Genomic DNA, 26461 nt, shown 5'->3' on the forward strand with positions numbered 1-26461 from the left:
ATATATATATATACATATATATATATATATATATATATATATATATATAAAATATGTACTGTATATTTATATATGCTCCATATATGTAATAGATAGATGTGTAAATCAAGATGGATAGATCAGATAGATATATTGGCAGTTTTGTTGTTTTCTTTATTATCTGATCTGCTCCATATGTGCCGCAGCCAACATTGAATTAGATGCACAAATGACATTCTGGGTTAGATCCTTCACGGCTTAAGAAACCCATAAAAAATAGCCGCCCCCTGCATTTTTTTCAGATATTTTTAACGTTGATTGATGGATACAAAATGCCAGTCATTTATCTGGCATCATTGTGCTAGTGACAACGGGGCTCCACACTGCACAGACCATTATAAATCATAAACTCAGCTGTGGTTTAACCTCCAAAGGTCCAGATACATTCTGCCGTGTTGTTATTGCCAGCAATATTATTTGATTAAAGTCATAGCTAGCTGCATTCAGCACATTAAAGGTCATTTACTAACCACAAAATATTCAAGTGCAATTAGTTTTGCTGACATGCACCTAGTTGACAGACACGCACAGTTGTACAGTAGTTTTATGTTTGTTTCCCAACTTTGAAAAGTTTCTCTGTGCACAAGGCCTGTGATAGGGTGTTCAGCACACCCCCCTGCAAACTGTAAATTTGGACCTTCCTCACCTCCGTCAGGGACAGGCAGCTGTTAGCTGTCTCTCTCTCTTAGAGGTCTATTTACTAAGGTGCCAGCCAATCAGCTCCCAACTGTCATTTTTCAAACACAGCCTCTGAGATGACAGTTGGGAGCTGATTGGCTGGCACCTTATCACTTTTCACTCTGTCTCCTAACACTGCTTAGTAAATAGACCCATAACTCACTGTACGATGGGTCCTCCTCCTGGTGTTGCGGCTGAGACAGCTCCTCATTGCTCCTCTTCTTGAGCACAGCACACCACACACAGAGAGAACGGATGTACACGCGTAGCGTGATGTCATCACGTACGTTGTGCATTTAAACTGCTTTCCCAACAGTGGGCCTGATTCTGTAAGGATCGTAATTGCAAAGCTGCACCCAGGCTGTAGATATATGATGTATGCACCCAGGCAGCTTTGCAATTCCGTTCCTTGCAGATATGGTAATGCAACAGGAGGCATCACGCCTCCTGTGCATTACTTAACCGAGCTGCAGTGGCGTATCTATAATGGGTGCAGTGTGTGCTGGGCACACGGGCCCTCGGGTTCAGGGGGGCCCCACACCGCACACCCTGCACCCATATTCTTTTAAACTCATCTGTCCGTGGTCCCGCGTCAGGTGTCAGCGCTGCTCAGAACACCGGAAATGGCCGTTGCACTCTAGTGCCCATAGTCTACAGAGTCGCATCTTGCATTCGATGGTTATGGATCATAGGAAATGGTTAGAATGTATACTCTGTATGTAGTGTCTTAAACCAGTTAAAGAAAGACAATGTAATCGCAAGACATTGTTGAAGAATTGGGACATACCCCTAGTGACAACATATGAACTGTCCTATGAACTACAGCGTACTACAAAGACCAAGAGCAAGAACCAATGGAATTATGTTTGTCTGTCTACATTGTTGTTATCTGTGATCTGTAGAGTATATAGCCTGCTTGCTGATCCCAACATACAGTCATTCTCCTTGGATGACCACAGGCTACTGGACTGATGACTGTATGCTGAGACCAGTGCGAACGCGTATGTATTGTGCTGTATCTTATTTTCTGTATTTAATTGTCTTTGCGCTAATTGTGCTAGATCAAAGCGTGTACCTTTCTTTTTGAATGCAATAAGAATTTTTGTGCTTTGGAACCACAATTATTCTCTGGACAGCGATTATTTCTCTCTAGCAATTTAACGGTATTCATAGTTGGGGGCTCATAGTAATTGGACGTCACGCTACCGAGAATTCGCTAGATAGCACGGTCCTCGGTCTCTCAACAAAAAGTGGAAAGGTGCCATAACACAGGAAAGAATGCACTGTGGGCCTGATTCAGAGCCGCTCGTAAGCGGCCGCTCGTTCGCTCTGAGCGATGTTCGCACAACTGCGCATGCATATGGGTCGTAATGCGCATGCGCAAACCAGTCATTGTGGTCGGAAATAGAGCACTCGCAAAACAGCGAGGGGCTGGTAATTTGATTGACAGAATGTACCGTTTGTGGATGGCAACAGGGGAAGGTGCTTGAAAACGGGGGAGTGGAGATTCGAATGCAGGCGTGCCTAACGGTCAAAAGGGCGTTTAATGGGAGTGCATAATTAGTAAAGGAGCGTCATCGACCACGTCACTTGGTTGTCTTTTAGCCTGAACTGCTCGCAGTGATTGCGGTAGGAAAAAGCTACCACAAGCACTGCGAGCAGTTCTGATGCCTTTCGATGTACCCGATTAATCAAATAAATACCGGAGATGACGTGTGATGCGAACGGCAAAGGGGCGTCTTTACAAAATAGCGAGCGCATTTTTCGTTCGCTCGCTCAGACATAGAGGCGTCAACAAACTGCAATGAGCGAGCGCACAATTTAAATAACCGGACCCTTTTTTTGAACGACCGTCCGCATATAGCATCTGGGTCTGAATCAGGCCCTGTGTTCGAAACCTGCACCATCTACTGTTGTGAAACCGAGAACCGTTGTTGTGTGATTTCAAGGAGCGCTGGCTAGAACCTGGGACCGGGAGAGAAAAGTCTGTTTCTTTCATAATCTGTCCCGACGCTAAAGTGCGATTCGCACAATAGAGTATTCGTGTTTCCAGTATTGCTGCCACGTGCTCAAATTGTTTAAGATTGCATTGTTGTATTGATAGCGTGATTACATTGTTTTGAGTCTCTTAATCATACTGCCATATCTGAGAAAAAGTTTAATTTCTTTTCTGCGCAGAAAAGGTGCATGATAGACGTATATTTGTGATGAGAATAGGGGTACTGTGTGTTCCCTATTACTAGGGGTACTGTGTGTTCCCTATTACTAGGGGTACTGTGTGTTCCCTAGAGCTAGGTTACTGTGTGTTTCCTAGGGTACACATAGCAGGTGTAATGCAGAATAGGGATACTCTGTGTTCCCTACTACTATGGGTACTGTGTGTTCCCTAGAGTTAAAATCGGCTCTCAGTGTGATCGCAAAATCTATTGATCAATTAGGTTCTTTGGGCATTGCGATTGAACCGAGCGGTTGGGGCAGACCGTTATTGTGAACTGAGTTGTGGTGGAGGAAATCACTGAAAAGGGTAAGTGTTATTGGAACTCTTAAATTCTAGCAGTGGAAAGTACACGAAAAGGGATTTGGTTAGGGATACTGTGTGTTCCCATTGGTTAGGGGTACTGTGTGTTCCCTATCCAGAGGGCAGGATATTGTATAGGCGGGATTCTGCTGCTCGTTGTGTAGGTTGACTGTAACGATTAGTGAGTTGGTTGTACACAGCGGGTGAAAGTGAGTGGACGCAGCCTGTGAATTCGTCCACCGGTCTAAGGCCCTGATTCAGACCCACTCGCGAGCTGCTGTCCGCTCGCAAGTGGGTCGATGTTCTGCACTGAGCATGCGCACGACGGAGGGAGCTCCGTCGTGCGCATGCGCCAGACGCGACGAGCGAAGGACTTTCCTTCGCTCGTTGTGTCTGATCAAAGGGGGCGTGCTGTCGATGTTGATTGACAGCACGCCCCCTTTGGTGGGCATGCCGGGGGCGTGCCTCCCTGACGGGGGCATTCCCAAGGGAATGCCTCCCTTCAGAAGCCGGCCCACTGACATCACTAGTGATGTCAGTGGGAGTGATTTTGTCTCTGATAGATCCAAAATCACTCTGGGCCTTGCGGTTGAAAACCTCAACCGCAGGCTCCGGCTCGCAGTTTCGATGGCCGCGATGGTCAAGACCATCGCGGCCATCAAACTGCACGCTCGTATAGGCTGTGGGTGGTGATCCACAGCTATACGAGCGTCCAGGAGGACGCTCCATAGTTATGGAGGCCGGCCCTCATTCAGAGCGTGCGCTCTGCTCAGAGCTTACGGCTCTGAATGAGGGCCTAAATCTCTATTGAAAAGTTCAGAGTTTTGACCCATATGGGTGCTAAAGAAGCAGTGGAAATGTTAGATGATGCGCTGCTTTCAGATCGGCCGACAGGTTCGGCATGGCATATAATGTATACAAAGTACGGTGCATATGCAACTACGCACTATGATGCATGGGTTAAGATGACGAGGAAGTGTGTGAAACTTTTTCTGAAGATTGGCAATTTTGATGTGAAAATATTGAACAATGGGCCTGATTCAGAGCCGCTCGTAAGCGGCCTCTCGTTCGCTCCGAGCGATGTTTGCCCAACTGCGCATGCGTACGGATCGTTATACGCATGCACGAAACCAGTCAGGGCGGTCGAAATTCATGTGCTCGCAAAATAGCGAATGCCTGATAATTTGAGTGACAGAATGAGGCATATGTGGGTGGTAACAGGGGAAGGTGCTTGAAAACGGGGAGTGGAGATCAGAACGCAGGCCTGCTTAAAGGTCAAAACAGGCATTTTATGGGTGTGCATAATTAAAACAGCAGCGTCATTGACCACGTCACTGGGTTATTTTATAGCCAGAACTGCTTGCAAGATTGTGGTAGCAAAAACCAACCACAAGAATAGCGAGCAGTTCATACGCTGGTCGATGTACTCGATTAATCTAATAAATAGCGGACATGACGTAGGATGCGAGCGGCCAGGGGGCATATTTTTCAAAAAAACGACCGCAAGTTTTGTTCGCTCGTTCAGACCTAGAGGCGTGAACAGACCGCAAAGAGCGAACGGTTCATTTGAATAGCCACCCCTATTTTCTGGACGAGCGAGCGCTAATTGCGTCCGGCTCTGAATCAGGCCCTATGTTAGAGATAGCATCTGTGTGGTGAAATCTCTGAAGAAAAGAGTAAAATATAACGATTGTTTGAAGCTGTGGCAGCATGAGTGGAACATTTGGCTTAGTGGTGTGCACGCGGCGCAAAATAGCGTCGCGCTCACGACGCAAGGGAGCACGCACACAATGCTAAATAGCATCATGTATGCGCCGAAAGGGAGCGCGTACGCACGGCAAGGTAGTGTTGCCGAAAGTACAGTTAGTAGCGCAGGGGCACCTCCACCGCCCTACATGGTGGAAGGTGAAGATACAGCCCATACCAAAAATTATAAAAATCGTAACAAGTAACTATAAAGAAAAATTTAACTGAAAAAAAAAAAGAATATGTGTTTTAAATCACCTCTAGGAATTCTAAGTGTGTACAAGCCTTAGGGCTCTATTTACTACAATCCGCATTGGTAATGCAGATTGTAGTGTGATATTACCGAGTGAATTCGCATTGCGAATTCAGGCAATATCCAGGGCCGGTTCTCCCATTACGTATGGTACGCAGCTGCGTAAGGCGCCACATAGTGAAGGGCGCCTCAGCTGCGTACCATGCGGGCCACGGTGCAGACTGTGTCTCTGTGACACAGCTGCACCGCGTGTGTAGCGATGACTGGACGGAGTTCGGTCAGCGCTACACAGCACAAACACAGAGCCGCCGAAGCCGGCAGCTGTGTGTTTGCTCCCGCAGTGGGTAATGGGAGTGACGCGTCACTCCCATGACGCGTCACTCCCATAATGCAAAGCGGCGGACGGAGGAGCTGATCTCGGCGGCGGGACCAGGAGCAGGTGTCAGGTAAGTGTTTTTTTTTTATTATGTCTCTACTGCGGGGGGCGGATTACTACTGGTGGCACTACAAGTGGGGGGGGACTACTGGGAGCACTACAGGGGCGGATTACTACTGGGGGCACTAGAAGTGGGGGGGGACTACTGGGAGCACTACAGAGGTGGAATACTACTGGGGGCACTACAAGGGGGGGAAATACTACTGGGGGCACTATAAGGGGGGAAATACTACTGGGGGCACTACAAGGGGAGGAATACTGCTGGGGGCACTACAAGGGGGGGCAATACTACTGGGGGCACTACAAGGGGGGCTACTACTGGGGGCACTACAAGAGGGGGGACTATTACTAGGGGCACTATATAATGGGCACTGCATAGGGAGGTACCACTACTGGGGGCACTGCATGGGGGGGAGTACTACTGGGGCACTATATAAGGGGCTTACTACTGGGGGCACAAGGGGCAGTGCACTGGGGGGACCACTACCAGGGGCACTGTAAAAGGGGCACTGCATAGGGGAGGGCACCAAAAAAATACTCGCTTACCAAAAAATTTGGGCTAGGGCCGGCCCTGTCAATATCACAGGGATTTACTACAAATCCCTTAGGGACAGAGCTTGCGATAAAGCTCTGTCCCTGCGAATCCCCTACGGAGCCTTATAACGGTATTTTCGCAAAAAATACTGTGATTAAGTGCCCGCGCATGCGCCGACCATTCGCCGCAGCTACCCCCCTCCAGCGCTAAGCCCTGGTGCTATGCCCCGCCCCCCACTATCGCGGACCCCCCGAGACCCCTCCTCTCTTACTTACACTTACCTGCATGCTCCAGGCCTCCGGTGATGTTCTCCATTCCTCCGGTCAGGTGATCTCCCATACTGCACTGGGGCCCGATCACCTGATGACCGGGCAGCAGTGCACTGTGGGAGACCAGCTGACTGGAGGGGAGTCATCACTGGAGGCCCGATCACCGGTCCCTGGAGTCAGGTAAGTAATCTTTTTTTTACTATTTTTTTTTCTTTTTTTTTACAGTAATCAGCTTGCGGTGTGTTTAGACCACACAGATGATTACTGGGACCGACTCCCGGCTCTGCTCTCCCCGTTAGAGCAGGGCAGGAGGCCGGTAACCAGGGGAGACCCTGGATAACGCCACCTCCAGGTGGCGTTATTATCACAGGTCTTTCCCCGGTATTTTTTCACCTTTATTTTTAGTAACTATGGTCAGATCACATTTCCCATTACAGTTATGGGAAATGCGATCTGCTTACTAAAAATAAGTGATACTTAGGGGTTGGAGTAGAATTTTACGAATTCTACTCCAATTGCCCTGTAATAACTATAGGTGATACTAAAATAATGTGAAAAGGGTGTGAAAACACCCTTTTTCACATTATTTTAGTAAAAATAATGTTGATAAATAGAGCCCCTCAGTCATCGCACCTCTACGAAAAAAAAAATAAGGTGTCTTTGTTTACAGTAAATATTGACATTGAGAACTGAGGCCAGAATAGCTACTATATGTGTTAATTTTTCCTTGATCTTCTTGAAAGTCTAGGCAATCTGCATTGAAATTTATGCATTCATAATTAATCACAGCAAACCCAAATGTGAAGTTTCTCTATGTATAAGTTTGTACATGCTGCATATGAGAATTTTCTGTCTGGAGTTTTATATGTGCGCATGTGTATGTACTTCTGAAAAATCCTGGCAATACAGCAGTTAAGGAATTCACTTCTTAGTAAGGTAACAGGTGGTGTATTATACTGTATTATCTGTGTATTAGATCACATGTAAACCACATATAATATTGCAGTTTATGATTTAAGGGTTTGCTGAATATGTGTTGTACTCTAATTTGTTTATGTCATGTTTGAATGATACTAAACTATTGTTGCTTCATCTCTCACAAACAGGATACAAGGTTGCATAGGACAAATTACAACTATGTCAGACTAAGGTTAAATACTTGAGACATTGTCTAACCCAGGAGCTACGGCACTTGACCACTGACAGAATACAGGCCATACAGACCATGACACTGCTGCAAAACCAGCAGCAAATCCGAACCTTCTTGGGCATGTGTGGATACTGAAAATCATGGATCCCAGGTTTTTGTTCTATTTTGGCATTACCATTGCAGGAATTGGTGGCATCCTCAAAACCCGACAGTGTCACACATACTGAGGAAACAGAGCAGGCTTTCCTTAACCTTAAGGATAGTCTGACAAGAGCACCTGCCCTGGGATTGCCAGATTATGAAAAAACCTTTTGAGTTATATTATACGGAAGCTGATGGCTGTGCAGCAGGTGTCCTCACACAAAAACATGGTGATGCTAGCAGACCTGTAGCATACTACAGTGCACAATTGGACACTGTGGCAAGATCACTCCCAACGTGTTTAAGAAGTGTAGCAGCAACCGCTCTTCTGGTAAATAAGAGCAAGAATGTATTATTAGGTCATGACATTATTGTTTATACACCACATGCTGTGTCTGCTTTGCTGAATTCTGCCCAAACCAGACACGTCTCTTGAGCCAGGTAAACGGTGCAATACATTAAATCCAGCGACGTGCTTGCCATTTGTGCCTCAAGATGCACAAAGGATGGAGAGAGGTGAGTCTCTGGTTGAAGGTGAGTTTTGCAGGTATACTGATACACAGGATTGTATGGAGTATTTGAATCAGACCTTTACTGCAAGACCTGACATATGTGATACATCAGTAGAAAATGCAGTTTGATGGTTTTACACAGATGGGAGTTGTCATAGTCAAACTGACACAGGAGAATATGCACAGGATTATGTTGTTGTAAATGACGAAGAACAATCTCTTTATACCGTCATGGCTACATTACCATGAGACCCCACCCTCACACACACACGCACATACATGCACCAATAATTATTTTCTCTGATAGATTGTTTTCCACAATTTATCTATAGATGAGTAGTCGGGCCGGAAGTGCAGGTGAATAATTTTAAAAAAAAATTCCCTTCCCCCCATACACACACGCATGTACACTTCACATGGTATATCATTCCATTTTTATTCTGTTCCATTTTTTCTGTTTAATAAATCCTAGAGTGATAAAACTTATGTATGCTAAGTTACAAAAGGCAGTAGCTGTCATCAAATGTAAAGCCCATACATGTGAAGAAGACCCCGTGTCACTGGGTAAAAGCAGGGCATTTGAAGCTGCCAAATGGGCAGCAGGGTTAAGTATTAACATGCCAGTTAATAAAATTATGTTTTTTCATGCAATTGATATGCAGAAGACCCCGTGTCACTGGGTAATAGCAGGGCATTTGAAGCTGCCAAATGGGCAGAAGGGTTAAGAATTAACATGCCAGTTAATAAAATTATGTTTTTTTTATGCAATTGATAGGCAGAAATTAATTGAGATGCAAAATTTGTGTTCCAATCAGGAAAAGGCAGTCTGGAGATCAAAGGGATGTGGACAAGAGTCCTCCGGACCCTGGAGAGATGGACAAGGTAAGCCGGTGGTACCCAAGGCATACTACCCAAGCTTGGCTGAGGAAGCATACGGTCTGACTCACCTGGGAAAGCAAGGTATGTGCAAGTTGGTCAGAGCATATTGGTGTGCACCAGGTTTCTCTTCCCAAGCTGTAAAGAGGGCAATGTCCTGCTTGACATGCTTGAGGAAGAATGTTGGAAAAACAATACCAACTGAGCCATCCCACATCCCTCCGACAGATGGACCTTTTCAGGTAATACAAATTGACTTCATCCAATTACCACCCTGCAGGAACCTCAAATATGAATTAGTTTGTACAGATGTGTTTTCTAATTGGGTAGAGGCATATCCAGCTGCCACTAATACTGCTGTGTTTACTGCTAAAGAGATTGTTCAGGAATTTGTATGCAGGTACGGTATCCCTAGAATCATAGAAAGTGATAGGGGTACTCATTTCACTGGTGATGTCTTCCAGAACATGTGTAATATGATGGATATTAATAGTAGACTTCACACTCCCTATCGACCACAAGCCAGTGCCAAGGTGGAGAGGGTAAAAGGTACTATTAAGAACAAACTGAGTAAGATCATGGCTGAAACTGTATTAGGTTGGCCAGAAGCCTTACCGCTAGTCCTTCATAGCAGCAGGACAACTCCTAGACCCCCTCTTAGTTTGTCCCCCTTTGATATACTGTTCGGGAGACAACCTCATCTGATTGTAAGTCCACAGGAAGACTTGAAGAGTAACAACGAGGTTACTGTAAAGTATCTTATAACAATGAGTAAACAGTTGAAGCAGCAGCAGCATAAATTGAAATTGTTGTCACCTGATATGCCAGAAACAAACTGTCATGATTTTGAACCTGGAGAATTTGTTATGATCAGAAAATTCTTACGTTCAGGTTGTCTGACAGATCGGTGGGAAGGTCCATATCAAGTGTTGCTGATAAGTACAACATCCTTGAAAGTGGCAGAGAGAGATACCTGGGTCCATTCCACTCACTGCAGAAAAGTCAATCAACCTGTTGAGATACAAGGCGGAGTCGAGGCAGATAACGTAGAATTGTCAATTTCGAGCTGGTTCCGGGAGAGTTAAAGACTGCAGTGAGATACCTGAGCTAGAGAAATTTGCAGTACACTATTCCAGCAATGGAATGGCGGGCTGGGTTTGCATTCCTATTTTCTTCCAGAATTCTCATCATCCTTGTTTGGTACGGGATGTCCTGTTTCTGTAACGGTGGCAGATGATGGAGGGAGAGGTCGATGGTGATATCGATGGAGTGGAGTCGGGAGAAGGAGCCATACATTCACAAGGACGGTATCTGACCAAACTCAGTACAGTAATTGCTAAGAGATCTGTTAGCCTGGAAACTCGGAGACAGTGTGAAGGGTTATCATCTGAGGAATATTGTATTTCTGAGTTTTACGGGTCCCTAGTCGATGAGAGATGCATCCAACGGTGCCAGCCTAAGTATAATCAGTATTGGGGTGGGTATCCTCTAGAGGATTGTCATACCATGGTGGGAAAAGTTTTAAACCAAACTGACTGTTGGGTGTGTTCTCACGTGCCTCAGGGACAACATAATGTAGGGTTAGTGCCATTTCCATTAAATGTCTCTGATGTTTTAGAATTGCAAAAGGGAAGACGCTGGATGGAAAATTTCTTATGTCCGAACCACCTCATTTTAAACTCCACCAGTACCAAGTAGATAGATCACTTTTGTGTTTGAACATCACCAACTGCAACAAACCAGGAAGTTGGGAGGTGACTGGGAATAACCAGAGGACGACCTTTTCACTAAGAGCTGATAATGAACCTATAAATTTTTAACTTTTGTGCACAATTAGATTAAGTGGGAGACACTTCCGGTATCGGTATACACGTAGCGACACCAACAAAATGGTTGGTAGGGTACCAGAAGGGTACTGTGCCAGGGTTATACAACCAGAAACATGTTAGTCAGATGGGAGAACCTGGGATAGGATCATTTGCTAGAGAAATGTGTTTGATGATTATGATGCATTCTATTCCTTACGTTCTCCACGATGATGTGTATTTTAGATGTGGAAGGAAAGTGTATAAGTGGCTCTCTCCAAGTTCAGAAGGTTTATGCTACCTGGGAAGGGTACTTCCAGAGGTTATGACCCTTACACATGGTGAAATGCTTGGTATCCATAAGAATACACCATCTCCATATCTTCATATACAGTATAAACACCAAGACAAAAGAAACATGATACCTGGTGATGTACATAAAGCCACACAGTTGATTAGTGAAACAACTGGCTTTCAAGTTTTAGTAGCATTGGATCCCACCAGGATCGCTCGGGGTACTTTAAATTTTAGATATATACAAGATCTTGCCAAATTGATATATAATATCACCAAGATGTATGATGACCCGTTTAGGTACACAGGTAAGGAGTTACAGGCCTACAAGAAAGAACTTGTGCAACATAGGCTAGTGTTAAATTATTTAACAGCTGTCACTGGAGGCTACTGTGTGACTTTAGCCACCCAATTTGGTGTCAAGTGTTGCACGTACATCACAAATAACAGTAGTGACCCCAAGGAGGTGATAGACTGGAAGATGGATGAAATTCTGCAGATGAAATGGGAATTTCGAAAGAACCCTAATGCTTCACTGACTGAAGTAGAGGAAAAGGTAGAAGAGTGGTTCTCTTGGTTGAACCCAGTGAAATGGTTCTCCGGTCTAGGAGAGTGCGTCCAGGAAATGGTTGCGAGTGTAGGCAAGCTCCTGATCCTCATACTTATTGTCATCCTAGTAATTGGCTTATGTGTCAGGTGTGTTCCTAATGTCTTGAAGTATGGAAAATGTACAAGGGCAAACAGAGAAACAGAGATGATGGTGGTAAGCAATGATATTATGGATACCAAGGTCAAGGAAGAACTGTATTACAACCCTGAATTAGAGTGTACCATTAGATAATGAAATATAAAATCGTGTGGTCATGCATAGATGTATTATTAATGTTATTTTTAAACATCCTAGATAAGGTAGTCTCTATTCCCTCACTCAACTCTTATAGGCTCGATGAGTTCCCACATCTTGAAAAATGGTCTCGTATATGATCCGCTGAGTGCGTATAAGGGTTGTTTTACCCCTTCTGGAGACGCACTATTAACGGTTCAATGACCAGATTGTGTCATACCATTAAAAACATTAAATAATACATTATTATACATGACTACAAAAGGTTAAGATCAGAGTGTGATAGCGTATTGTTTGCTATCAAAGGGTGGACTGTCTAAGTCAAATAATTGGTTATGATCGTTTATAATTATTATCTGAAGATCTAGTCATTTATGTGCTGATAAAGAGTAAATTGGATGCTACTCTTCATCGGAAGCAAGCCAATGCGCACAAATGCGTATATATATATTTAAAAATGCAACTTTTTAGCCAGTGTATAGGAGACAGGTTCTGTGTATGTCTGTGGCAGATAACTGAAAAACACACACATACTGTGAGGTGCAGACGAGTGTTTTAAATGAAAAATTAGAAACCATTGTCATAAGTCTGACTATCATTGTATGCCTAAAGGAACTAATGTTTACATTCCATATAGGCAGAAGAGGCCTTTGATTAGCCATCAGACATTGTGACTCCATCAAGTATCTGCTGGTCATCTCTGATCAGAGCAACTTCATTGTCTGTCATTTGTTGAACTTAGTTCAGACAGATATAATATAAAAAAAAAACAGTTACTGGATATGGCGATATATATATATATATATATATATATGAATATATGAAAATATATATATATATATATGTATATATTAATCCATGACACATATTCAGACACACATTAATGCATAAAATACATACAGCACATGTTTGCATGCTACACGACACATGCACGCAGCGCAGCATTTGCGCTGCATTCAGACGCACAACACACACTGATGAATTCCTGTAAATATCTCACTATTACTTATGCAAGCATATATAGAAAAGGTTCCCTAGCATGCAGAAAAGGTTTTGTTAGACAATCATTATGGTATAAAGTGTGCATATATGATATTTAAGGTATACAATATGGGAGACATGACATGTTTGGGACTATACTGACATCCTGTTTATTTCCAGATATTCGAGTCTATCAATGAGGTAGTCGCATCTTGCGTTCGATGGTTATGGATCATAAGAAATTATTGGTTAGAATGTATACTCTGTTTGAAGTGTCTTAAACCACTTAAAGAAAGACAATGTAATCTTAAGGCATTGTTGGAGAATTGGGACATACCCCTAGTGACAACATATGAACTGTCCTATGAACTACAGCGTACTACAAAGACTAAGAGCAAGAACCAATGGAATTATGTTTGTCTGTCTACATTGTTGTTATCTGTGATCTGTAGAGTATATAGCCTGCTTACTGATCCCAACATACAGCCATTCTCCTTGGATGACCACAGGCTTCTGGACTGATGATTGTATGCTGGGACCAGTGCGCACGCGTATGTATTGGGCTGTATCTTATTTTCTGTATTTAACTGTCATTGCGCTAATTGTGCTAGATCAAAGTGTGTACCATTCTTTTTGAATGCAATAAGCATTTTTGTGCTTTGGAACCACAATTATTGTCTGGACAGCGATTATTTCTCTTTAGCAATTTAACGGTATTCATAAATCTTTGCTATGACTCCAGTTTTGTCTCTCATCTTCCGTTTATCTGGCGCGCCCGCGTAAGATTGACAGGAAGGTTGCGCAGCGTTTAGACAGGAGGTCAGGTGATAATTCCAGGGAAGCTGATGACGCAGGTTATAGGGGTTAGGAAACAAGGATACTGTACATTGTGTGAATTCATTGTTTTCTGCGTGTTTTACGTTACAGCAATTAAGGATCCGCAGAGGTAAATTTGGGGATTTTTCTCGCTTACTGAGGAGATTATTAGGGTAGAATCGGGCTACGTAGGTGAGTGTCGCAATTTTTGGGAATATAATAATTTGGTTGTAGGGCATGATCAGCTTTGCCGCGGGCTATTTGTCGAGCGGATTGCGGAGCATGGGTATTTTATTAATACATCTGTTTTGTGATCGACATGTTTGTCCGGTCCAGAAATTTGGCATGGGGTGAGTTTGATGCCCAATGCGGGCAGAAGCACAACAGTAGGGTAGTTATGTCTTTTGGGAGTAAAAGATGTTTAGGTTTGTTTATAGGTGTCGCAGCAGCGTCGACCCCCCTTGGTCACAGGGCCGTCCCGCATAACCTCTTCTGCTAGTAAGCCTGGTTTAGGAGGTGGTGGAAGGCAGATGTTTTGCCTGTTATATTCCCGATACCCTCGGGGGTCAGGCTGTCGTTCTGTCTCTCCTGCCGCCTCTGCGGAGGTGAGCTCCTGGCCAAGGATTGCCGACGTGAATAGGGGGATTTAGCTCCCAACTTAGGGGTTAGCTCCAAGGGAGCTAGTTAAGGCTCAGTCGTCAGTTTGTTTGGCTGCTTTTTCTCTGTGGTTATAGCTACAGTAACTAGGTAGGTAGAATTTTGTTGTGGTACAAGGTTTTTCATTCATCTTTCGTTGGATGTTGGTATAGCCTCTGTTTGACAGGACACCCTGTAGTTTGCGTTCTGTCGGGATTTATTACTTAGGTTTGCAGGCCAAGGTTGGGGCAGAGGTGTTGCGGGAGCAGATAGAGGTTCTTTTCCTGATTCCCCCTTGCAGGATCTCTGTATCTCTCTGGTGGGTGGTCCCCACGCAGGTTGCGGGTTAGTTTTGGTTAGTGCAGCATTTATCCTATACATTGTGGAGTTCCATTTATTTTGCCATCCTCGTAGGTCCTTCAGAGCAGTTTTCCAATTTGACGAGTGTTTGGTTTTAGTGCGCAGTTTGGGTTACGGTGCCTTGGTGGTTATGTTTGTTCCTGGGTTGGCTTTTCGTTTGTTGTCTTGCACTCGGTGGCCCTGCAATTCATGGGGTTTCATGGGTTTTCAGGTGTTTTTTGGTAATAATGCTTGCCTGCGAGCTGTACGGTTTTCCTGTCCCTATTTCAAGAAATCCAGTTTCTTTTTGCAGTGGTCTGTCATGCTGGCACTAGACAGGTTGGCGTGGCACATTATATGGTCGACTTTCGCTTCATAGGTTCAGGAATGAGTGACGTATATGCGGACCTTCTCTTTTCTGCACAGGCACTTCAGGTTTAGGGGGGTTCCAGTTACTCATGACAGGATTGTAGATCAAGTTTCCTGTCATTGGGAGGATCGAGATAGTCGCGTAAGCAGGTTGTGGTCATTTTGCCAAGTGACTAGATTTGTAAAGTGCTTGCTCACATTGCAGGTTGTTTAACGGTTGACACAGTTAGAGTGTGCGTGTGTTAGTTTGTTGATTGGCTCCTTTAACTTTGCGGTCTATATCATTCCCATGGGTCGAGTTGGCTGCAGGAAGTGGAGCGGACCACTGTCGGGGAGAGCCAGCCTCATCATTATGTTCATTTGTCAGTGGAGAGTAATGAGTAATGATTTGGGCCAAGTTTCTGGTTCAATTTCATGGCAGACGCATTGGCCTTGGCCTTTCAGTGGCAAATTGTTGCGGAAATGGTTCATCAAGGCGACTGGCGCATCCGATTTTTTGGCTCCTATTTTGTTGGGGATTTCTGCGTGGCTCCTTGGCCCCGGGTGTGGCGCTAGGTAGGTCTTAAGAGTAATTTGTTGCTGTTGGAGCTGTTCCCAATTGTCGTGGCCATAGAACTCTGCTTTGCTTTACTCCATTGTTTAGAACCACTAGTAGCAGGGTTGACTCAGGGCCTCTGTGGTGCAGCACTAGTGAGGGATCTCATTCTATTGTAAGGTTGCAGGTATTCATGACCCAACTCCATAATTTATTTTCGCTGAGCTATTACTAGTTGTGTGAAGGGGTTCCCCACTCACGTCATCTCCAGGCGGCCTATTGATGTGCAGTTTTTGAAGGCATTGCTGGTGGTTATGAGTGGTTATGAGTCAGGTGGCTTCTGATGGGTTTGAGGCCTTTTTTTCCATTTGCCCCTCTTTAGGATGCAATTTTTGGGGTGTTTTAGGTTAAGACAGTTGGTGGCTTCCAATAAGGCATCTTCATAGTCATGGTTTTTGTTTAAAGATATTATTTTTAGGACTTCAGTGGTGCTTTGCAAGCTCTGGTGGTCGGAGGAGACCAAACAAGTTGGGGTAGATAGTTTTATTTCTCAACATTCTGAGGTTTATTTGCCCGGTATGCCTTGTGTTTGGGCTCAATGGTGCTGATCTAACACTGTTTACCTAATTTCAGTTTGCTACTGTGTTGTAGCAGGTTTGGTTATGCTAGGGCTGTATACTTCAACTTATGGTACTCATTCCTTCAAATTGGGACAGCTAGTGACGCAGTGATTGTGAGGGCAACTTCCGAGTGCATGCAGAGTTCAGGGCGTTGAAAGTCGGCTGCCTACAAGACTCAAACACATTGCGACAAGAGGTAGTTGTGCACCTGGTGCCAACCTGAAACATTGTTTACCAGCAATCGTTGAATGACTAGCGTTCAACAGTTGGGGGGTGGTGAAGGGTTTTTTCATTTTTCCTCCCAGGAACCTTGATCTGACCCAATTTGGTTCACGGGTAGGTTTTTTTAGTTTTTCCCCTTCACTCATTTCCCCCTTGTTTCCCCCTTTTATGCATTCCTGCTAGTTAGTTGCTATGTGTTCTTTGAAAGTTGTGTCGGGATGGTGGGGGTTGGTGACTCATGGTGCGGAATTTTGTTTCTCATTGGGATTGCAGTGGGTGACAGTCTAGTTTTGCTTGTGGACTACTTCTATATTTTTGGGGTGGAGTGGCATGGTCTGGCTACGCGGTAGTTTTGTTGTTTGGTGGAAGATGGGTAGTAGACGGGTGTGCGAGTTTTCGTGTAGATTTTTATGCTTGATTTGCCTAGGTCATCGGTGGCTACAGATGGTGTGACTGACTAGGGGGTTTTGCCTGTCGGTGGCAATGACGTGGTACAACTGAAAGGTGTGGAGTTGATCGATCGTGGTGATAGGTTTTTGTTTGGTGACGGCCGGATGGGAGTATGGTGTGATCTGTAATGGTGCCGGGTTTGACTTGGAGAGTGGTGCGTAAGCATGGTGCGTTTGACAGGGAGAAGGAAGACGGTGAATGTGTCAGAAGCCAGTCATACTGTGTCGCTGGGTGGCTTGATTGTGTGTCATAGCTTTTAGTTGGTGATTTAACTTGGTATTTGCCATTCTGACGGTGGACATCTTCAAGGATTGGGTTTGTGTGCTTATAAAGGTTTTTGTTGTTCTGGCCTAGGTTGTTTTGGGTGTCGGGCCAGTCTCCTTTGGATTCTGGCTTTGGCGGGAGTACGCTGCAGCTCAGAGGCTTTATGTCGCTCAAGATAACTTTGTGGGGGCACTTGCCCCCGATGAACCTGGTGAATTTGTCCTTCTCCGTGTGGGGGGACCTGGGCGCTTTTGTACGGAAACATCTCGGATTGGCCCAGGAGGGAAGTGGGACACTCGCAGAGTTAGTGCATCTAGAAGGGGGATGTTTCAGTCGTTCCCTGAGTATTTAAGTGAAGTGAATGCTGGAACTGAGGCTGCAGTGTCTCTTTGCCACCATGGTTAGGTTAATTAATTAATTAATTATAAATAAAAGCTGTGACCTTTTAGCCAAGCTCTTGTTGTCTGTGTCATTATTTATCAGTTTAAGTTAAGTAAGCTAGACAAGGTTGTTAAGGGTTAGAAGCAATAAACCAATGTATACGGTATCTTATAGTAGGCGAAAGCTGGATAAGCTTGAGAATATGTAAGAATACTAATATTTTTTGCTGTATGGCTGTTGATGACAGCCTTGTTGCTGGGCAGATTTTGGTGCTCTCTGGTCAGCTGGCTGGTGAGCCAATGATATTGCTTGAGGGAGTGGTCAGAAGATCAGTATATATTGGCTTGTTTGCATGAAGACAGCCTCTTTTTCTAGATCTTTGAAACCGACCATCCCACCCGTGACTGGTTGTTGTGTCACACTAACCTTTTCTTTTCCCTATTTAGGGGAGGCGCAGCATGGCGGGAGTACGCTGCAGCCCAGTGGCTTTATGTTGCGCAAGATAACTTTGTGGGGCACTTGCCCTCGATGAACCTGGTGAATTTGTCCTTCTCCATGTGGAGGGACCCGGGCGCTTTTGTACGGAAGCGTCTCGGATTGGCCCAGGAGGGAAGTGGGACACTCGCAGCGTTAGTGCGTCTAGAGGGGGGACGTTTCAGTCATTCCTGAGTATTTGAGTGAAGTGAAAGCTAGAACTGAGTCTGCAGCGTCTCTTTGCCACCCTGGTTAGGTTAATTAGTTAATTAATTATAAATAAAAGCTGTGACCTTTTAACCAAGCTCTTGTTGTCTGTGTCATTATTTATCAGTTTAAGTTAAGTAGACAAGGTTGTTAAGCATTAGAAGCAATAAACCAATGTATATCTTATTGAGGAACAACGGTAACAGTGGTAACATACACAGCAGTGTTGTGACTGTGCAGCACTTATAGTGGTAATATGTATTCACACCCTTAAGGAGCTGCACACTACGATGCTCAAAACAGTACAGATGGCGTGATCGCAAATGCGCAGTAATACACCCGGTGGCCATCTTGGTAAAGGTGTCTGGCTGGCTTCACTACAAGGAAATAGGCAGGAGCACACCAACAATCTTGTGGGTAGCAAACAAGCTCTTACCCCCACCACCACACCACAGTGTTCCATGGTCACAACCCCCACTGCATAACATCGGTATAAAATAAATAAGTACAAAAAAATATGGCCCCTGGTAAACTGTTTATACTGTATATGTAATTAATTACTACAATACATATACTTGCATTGGAAGTCCAAGGTTATAATGCTCTGTACATAATAAATTATTATTGTTGTGCAGAATGAGGGCCTTGTCTGCATTTTTAACCCCATAGTCATATTAACACAAATGCCATTCTGCTAGCAGGGCCAGATTTCATTTTATTAATCTCGCTAACCTTCTCTTTAAATGCCAAAGAAATGGACCAGACAATCTAAAACGCTTTTTTTTTTCTTGTTTATTTTTTTCCCCAGAAATAGTGATGCTCAAATATTTTAGTATTTGTTATTAAACTATTTCTTGAAACAGTTTGTTAACTCAGATCTAGAGTTAGAAAATTTTAAAGAAATTCTAGACCGGCGAAAAAATGTGAGCAACATGTTCAAGATTATAGGTGTCTGCTGACACTTATGGATTTGTAATTTTGCTATTCGAATTAAGAAAAATGTTCCAATACTATAGACTGTAGCCATTTTGGCTTTGACAAGCAACATCTTTTAGTTATTTTTAATACAATTTATGCCAACTTCAGACCTAAAATTTGAGCAACGAAAATTATATTTGCCTATATTGAATGTTGTGCCATGAACATGTTGATCTGATGACTGTCAATCAACTTTTGAACCGATTTCTAAATGTACAAGCATCTCATAGGTATTGGAAGTGATCCATGACTAACCTCTTAGTGATGATTACCAGGTGCTTACTATGAAACGTTTTGCCTACTGAACATATTTACTCCGGATTGTTCTTTTAACAAGGTGATTTCTCAGCATTTTGTTTATCAGAAGCTTTCTCACATTTTTCTTCCTTTAGGGGACAATATTTTGCAATTCAACTAATCCTTTTATTTGACACAACAAAAGTCATCTCTTTGCCTTCATTGGGTTAAGTAGTCGCTATCTTGTCAGCAGAAGATGCTGTAGATGTATTAGTCAGTATTGTAATTAATCATGTTATGTGATTCACTGTGTACGCCAGAGTTAGCCCGCACGCAATCAGTGCATGAAGGAGGAATGGTCCATGTGAGTTGTGTTCCAAAATGGATAGTATTATAGTGTTCTATTAAATTGACAATGGGGTAAGGCACACTAGAATCTGTGGGGCTGATTCACAGGTGGATGGATTTAGAATATCAGGTGCAAGAGTCCAATGTTTTAAATCTGCTCATGCTTCTGAGATGCACTGTGCATCATAAATCCTGATGGTTACCGTCGTCAGACAAATATCAGAATTGCATGGAGATCCATGCAGTTTTGATAGGCGTTCTTGGGCGGTGACTGGGTGGGGTGACCTTCGGCGGTAGTAGTGTTCACTCTAGCTCCGTTGGCAGGCAGGGCACCGGAGCCAGAGAGGGCACCTTTGTGCGTGTGCCTACGGCGTGCGCGCTCCCGAAAAGGGTGTGTGGCCATTGAAAAAGGGGGCATTTCTATAAGACACGTCCCCTTTTTGTTACTCTTGGGGGCGTGCCCGGCACTTACGGACACGCCGGTCAGCCCCCAAGTGCTGCAGACACAGAGAATAGATGCCGGGCACATGCACCTGGCGTCTATTCTCTGGCGGTGACCGGGTCACTGCACATTTCTCCACCCGCGGGACACTGCGACCCACGGGTGAAGATGGCACCCACGGGCTGTGAGGGCAGGGTGCTTTTTGACCTCCAGAAGGAGGGCAGGGCGCCGCGCCCCGCTAAAACAGCCTAGCGGGAACGCTACGGTAGGCATGCCAGCGGGCATGTCGGCGGCATGCCGGTGTCAGGGACTGCATCGAATGACACAGTTCCACTGGCACCGATGGCAATGTATCATTGGACATGTTAAGTAACCATTGGATTGCTCTATTGTCTGATGGAGCAGCCGATATCTGCTTGATGGTGCGACTTTCAATGCTCCACAGCGGATTAAAGCAGCAGCTGGTGGGCATCTCAGCAGGAAGCCCATTGACTACAGCATTAGAATAAATTAAAAGCCGCTACTGCAACTCTGGCCACCTCTGAATGTATCTCAGAATATGTATGACAGTGGCACTCTGTCTATATAGCAGCTGCACATGAATCTATAGTCTTCATACCCTATGATAATAGAGGCTTCTGCTCTTGTAATGGTCTGATTTTCTTATTATTATTTGCAGGTCCCTGCACACTCCATGTTTACTCCTTGCCAGTGTCTTCCGGACTTGCCTATTGGAGTACCGTGCACTGTATAGGGATGAAATTCATGCATGCAAGGGTTAGCTTGATCTTTGCCATAGTGAAATATTCCCCTCTGTCCCTTCACTTGTTGCTGATCCTAGCAGCAACACATCAATCTGTACACTTGTGGAAAATAGATCTGTCAGGGTTGTGGCACAACTAAAACTGCCTGAAAAATACGACATCGGACCTTGTTCAGCATCACATGTACATTCAATTGCAAACGCAGATTTCTGATAGTCGGGAATCTGCATGTGCGCAGGACCCATTTTGCGCATATGCAGAACGGGTACAGCGTGATTGTACACAGAGTGGCAGCTGACTGTCAGTGAATGACAGTCCACTGCCGTTTGGAGGCAAGGAGGGGGCGGCGACGGCCTCTATTTTCCAAAACTGAGGTGAGTTGCCGCCGTTGGGGGGAAGGGAAGAGGCCAGGCTCTCAGTCAGCTGATTGAACATTTCTGACTTCTTTGTCGTATCTGCGGCAGCTGGCTTGCGCTGACCCCATAGGTCACTCAGTCGGCCGATGGGACTGCATATTATCCGATGCTGCTTGGATAAGTAATGCATGCAGGAGGCATGACGCCTCCTGCTGCATCACCATATTACAGCTATCGCAGCTGCTAACAAAATGGCAACAAAGCTATTTAGACAGTGGTATCAAGGGATGTGCTGACATAGATTCAGCAGAGACGTGCCCTGGGTGGGTGTCCCTGCCTCTCTTGTGTATAAGGGTACATAATACACCTTGTTATCCCACCATATAGTTCCTGATTTGAGCAGTTAGGCAGCCAAAGGAGTTTATCAGCTACCTGCTCCTGTTGGACAATAGCGTCTCCATTGTTTACCTTCTTGTATGTTGAAACTCAAACAATAGAAAGCAAACAAGCACAACTTTGATCTGAAGGCCACTCTGAAAGACTTATTGAATTAGCCCACGGAGATACAGAAAGCAGACAGTATAGGAATTCATTAAGGGGAACCCATAATGAAACATTTTGTTTTACAAATCTATAGTGAGTTCTGTGTGGGACCATCCAATCATTTGTATACACAAGTGACAATTACTATAGACAACATTTTCTTTTTTGTGTTCATAAATCTTCCACTATAGGTCTGTTGTGTAATAAAGCTTTTGTTCTGAGCACAGATCTCGTAATGGACCATAAGTCATCACATTCACAACATTTGTTAGCGTTCAGGACAATTGCTTTGGTTTTTAGGACACCTCATTGACATTTTGCAATATCTCATGGATGTTTATAATGGAAACAAGCTCTTCCATCAATTTTCCATGTCTCCAGAGGTCAATTCTAGACTGTATAAACGTATCTAGTTTATGGGATACTTTGCCGCGTTCTTTGGCCCTATTTCATGTCTTTATTGAAGAGAGAGAAGCCGTGAAACTGATTGAGTGCTCTCAAGTCTTCCCCCGATGCCGCAAACCATCCAGCGTTCACCAGCGTCTATGGCTGGGTCAAGCATCTCCCAATGATCAATGGAACTCGTATTGAGCACTTGATTAAGCTCTTCTGTTAACCCCCATTATAAGCTCATGATAGACTCCTTTCTCTCACCCTTAATCCTCCTGGTCTGACAGCTGCTGCTTTTTTTCCCAAGATGAATGCTGTCTGGGTTGCTGAGAGTTTGCATCAGAGATTAACAATGTATCCCCATTGGAATTCAGACTTTGACTTGCTGGTGAAATAGGTTAAAAGTTAAACATTGCTTTGTGGTACATTATTTAATGGCCTATAAGAGACACTAATCTAAAAGCCGAACCTCAAAACATATTTTCTCTTTGTACGTCAGCTGCCAATAGCTATTTTGTAGCCCCCCAAATATTCTGCCTGAGACAGCTGCCTGAGGTTGTCACATAATAGGCACACCCCCTGGTTTTATTTTACCAACAAATTGTTTTAATATACAGTATATTGAATCATCTGGCATTGTAGTAATACTGTATTCAAATTTAAGGCAGTATACTGTACTACTGTAAACAGTATGCAAAGGAAATGGCTCATATTCATTTTATCTATATTTGTCCTTTTTTGTGTTGCTTGTTCTTTTATTAATTACCTATTTATCCCAGTAAAATAATGGCAGGTACCAAGTCTAAATACACCACTGATTCTTAATACAGTATACCGCTGATAGTTATTTATGCAGCAGAATAACTAAACACTTACTTAAACATACTCTGCAACCAAACCATAGAATCATAGAAAATCTCTTTTAATAGATAACCAATCACTCAGTCTAATGAGTGTTTAAGTTGTCTTTGACGTGAGTACTGCAATCAAGACCTAATCATTTATGCACATTTAACCCTCAAAAAGACCAATACGAATAATGACTCCCATTTATGTGAAACCATTATTTCGATCTACAGACCCATTTTCTGCTACCTGCCGTCATTGTACCAACCTGTTCAAAAGTGATTTAATTTTGTGGAACTTGAAATTTAAATGACAGGGCGCACCTATGGAGGCCTTCCCTGGCGTGTGGGTGAGTGCAGAACACAACAGTATTTCATGGTACATTTGATGCAGGTGAACACATTCATGTTCATACAAATACCCAAGTAACAAACAAAAGGTCCAAAAGTAAGTGTGCTATGTATAGTCGCCCCGTAATGGTCCTGATGCCCTTCATTCTCATGACTAATTTTAGACAGGGGTGCACAACGTTCTTAGGGGTCTATGTATCAAGCAGTGAAAAGTGTGGAGAAGTGAACCAGTGGAGAAGTTGCCCATAGCAACCAATCAGCTTTGAAGTAGCATTTATCAAATACTGTCTATATAATAATAGGTAGGAGCTGATTAATAAATAGACACCGTAGGCTGATGGCTGCATGCATATGAAGCAGCTTACATTTCCCACTGAAATAAAAGTGTGGTGCGCCACTGGTCATTCCATATAGCGGTGTGATAATGAGCCATAAGGAATGAGATATGATTTTTACATTTAACGAATCTGCATTCATCCATTAATTCTGTAGTATTCTTTAGAAAATTGTTCCCAAGCACACTCATTCAGCAATACATCCCCTCACCCCATAGCAGCATATTACCCCTATACCAACCAAACCCCCCACCACAGCAAAATATTTCCCTTTACCATCCTCTAGCAATACATCTCCCCACTCCACCACAATAGGACACTTCCTTCTGTAGCAATATCAATTGATTTCTTGTTGGATGGAGATGCCTGAGCAGCTTATATCACACTGTCAGTAGAAGAGGTGGTAGATTTTACCAAAGTCAATGAAGTCAGAAGAGACCTCCAGCAGAAGGATTTGTTGGAGCATAGCAACAGCTGCAGTCTGACTGCTGCTTGGAAACTATCCTGAAGTGGCAGTAGGTGACGTTGTGTCATACCTTATCACATACCTCTAATGTGAAAGTGCAGTTTCTCAAAATTCCTGCCTGTTAATCATCCATGTTATTTAATGTTATGTTTTATCTGTACTGCTCACAGAAAGGTTTATCCCCCAATATTTAACTGTATGTTTGACACTTGAACAGAGAAGCATATTATGCTACAGCTTAAGGCCCTGGCATGACACAACTGAAGACCACAAGCAATATTATGGATCGTACACATGGTCAGATCAGACAATGATCAGATATCGTTGTCTGGTCATCTACATGTGCTGGATGATCGTTATCGAACATCCAGCACATGCACCATTCCCCCAACTACTATAACGACCCTCGATCAACAATCAAGGGTCTCTATAGTAACCAGGCTACCTGGGCAATATTGACCAGGTTGGCCTGCATGCACGGGCGATGGTCAATATCGATATCAACCATCCGTGCTCGTGCATCGTTTGGTCGTTTGATGGGGCAAAATAAGGACGATTTTTAAAAATCAAACGATAAACAATATCGTTATCGTTTAAATCGTCCTTTAAATCTGACCATGTGTATACACCATTACAGTTAAATCTGCAGTGCAAGTGAGTAAATGAAGACTATGGCCCTCATTCAGAGCCACTCGCTAGCGGCAGTACGCTCGTTCCGAGCGATGTTCGCACATCTGCGCATGCGTACGGATCGTTATACGCATGCGCGAACCAGTCAGTGCGGCCGAAATTCATGTGCTCGCAATATAGCGAATGCCTGCTATTTTGAGTGACAGAATGAGGCGTATGTGGGTGGTAACAGGGGAAGGTGCTTGAAAATGGGGAGTGGAGATCCGAACGCAGGCGTGCTTAAAGGTCAAAACGGGCGTTTTATGGGTGTGCATAATTAATACAGCAGCGTCATTGACCACGTCACTGGGTTATTTTATAGCCAGAACTGCTCGCAAGATTGTGGTAGCAAAAACCAACCACAAGAATAGCGAGCAGTTCATACGCTGGTCGATGTACTCGATTAATCTAATAAATAGCGGACATGACGTATGGTGCGTGCGGCCAGGGGGCGTTTTTAACAAATAAACGAGCATATGTTTTGCTCGCTCATTCAGACTTAGAGGTGTGAACAGACTGCAATTTGCGAACTGATCATTTGAATAGCCACCCCTTGTTTTTGAACGAACGACCGCAAATAGCGAACGGCTCTGAATCAGGCCCTATATTTCAAAAGGAGTTAAATAGGGAAAAATAAAATATGTCCAACATTTCTACCACAAAAGGCATGTGGGATGCAGTACAAAAGTTGTATGAGAGCTCAAATGTAAACAGTACAGTATGCTCTATTTACTGAGGAAATTATAACAAATGATTGGCAAAGAAAAGAACATGAAGACGGATATAAATAAAAAGTGTAGACAGTAGCATAACTTCGGACAATGGGTGAAGAAATATATTGTTACCAAGTAGCAGTCATACATCTGTTATATTTCACATACAATGCACTGATTAACACATTGTAAACAAGGATTAAAGAAGTAATAGCACTAAACTTTATGAGAAGCAGGTTTATAGATGAACAACTGTATGGTAATAAATACATACATGACAAGATAGAAAGTAAAAATTCTCTGCATTTTTTTACCATGAAAGTTATTAAAACAATAATAGATTTTGCAATATTCATCTGGTTTTGGATTTAATATTATTGCCATTATACATTTGAGGATGTGTTAAGAGCGCCCACAGCGAGTGGTGTAGCATAATAGTTCAATACAGTCTCGCGCTGTGACACTCACCCATACCAAAGGTCAACAAAATGTTAGATAATATGGCCTAGAGTAGAGTGGCCAATCTGTCATCTAGATATTATTTGGGAGTGGTTACATTTTAGTTAGTTACAAAACATGCTTCTCAAAATTGGTAAACTCCATGAAAGATGGCAATGTTATGCAATGTCAGACC

Source organism: Taudactylus pleione, unplaced genomic scaffold, assembly GCF_031769625.1.
Source record: "Taudactylus pleione unplaced genomic scaffold, aTauple2 ptg000612l, whole genome shotgun sequence".
Taxonomy (NCBI): Eukaryota; Metazoa; Chordata; class Amphibia; order Anura; family Myobatrachidae; genus Taudactylus; species Taudactylus pleione.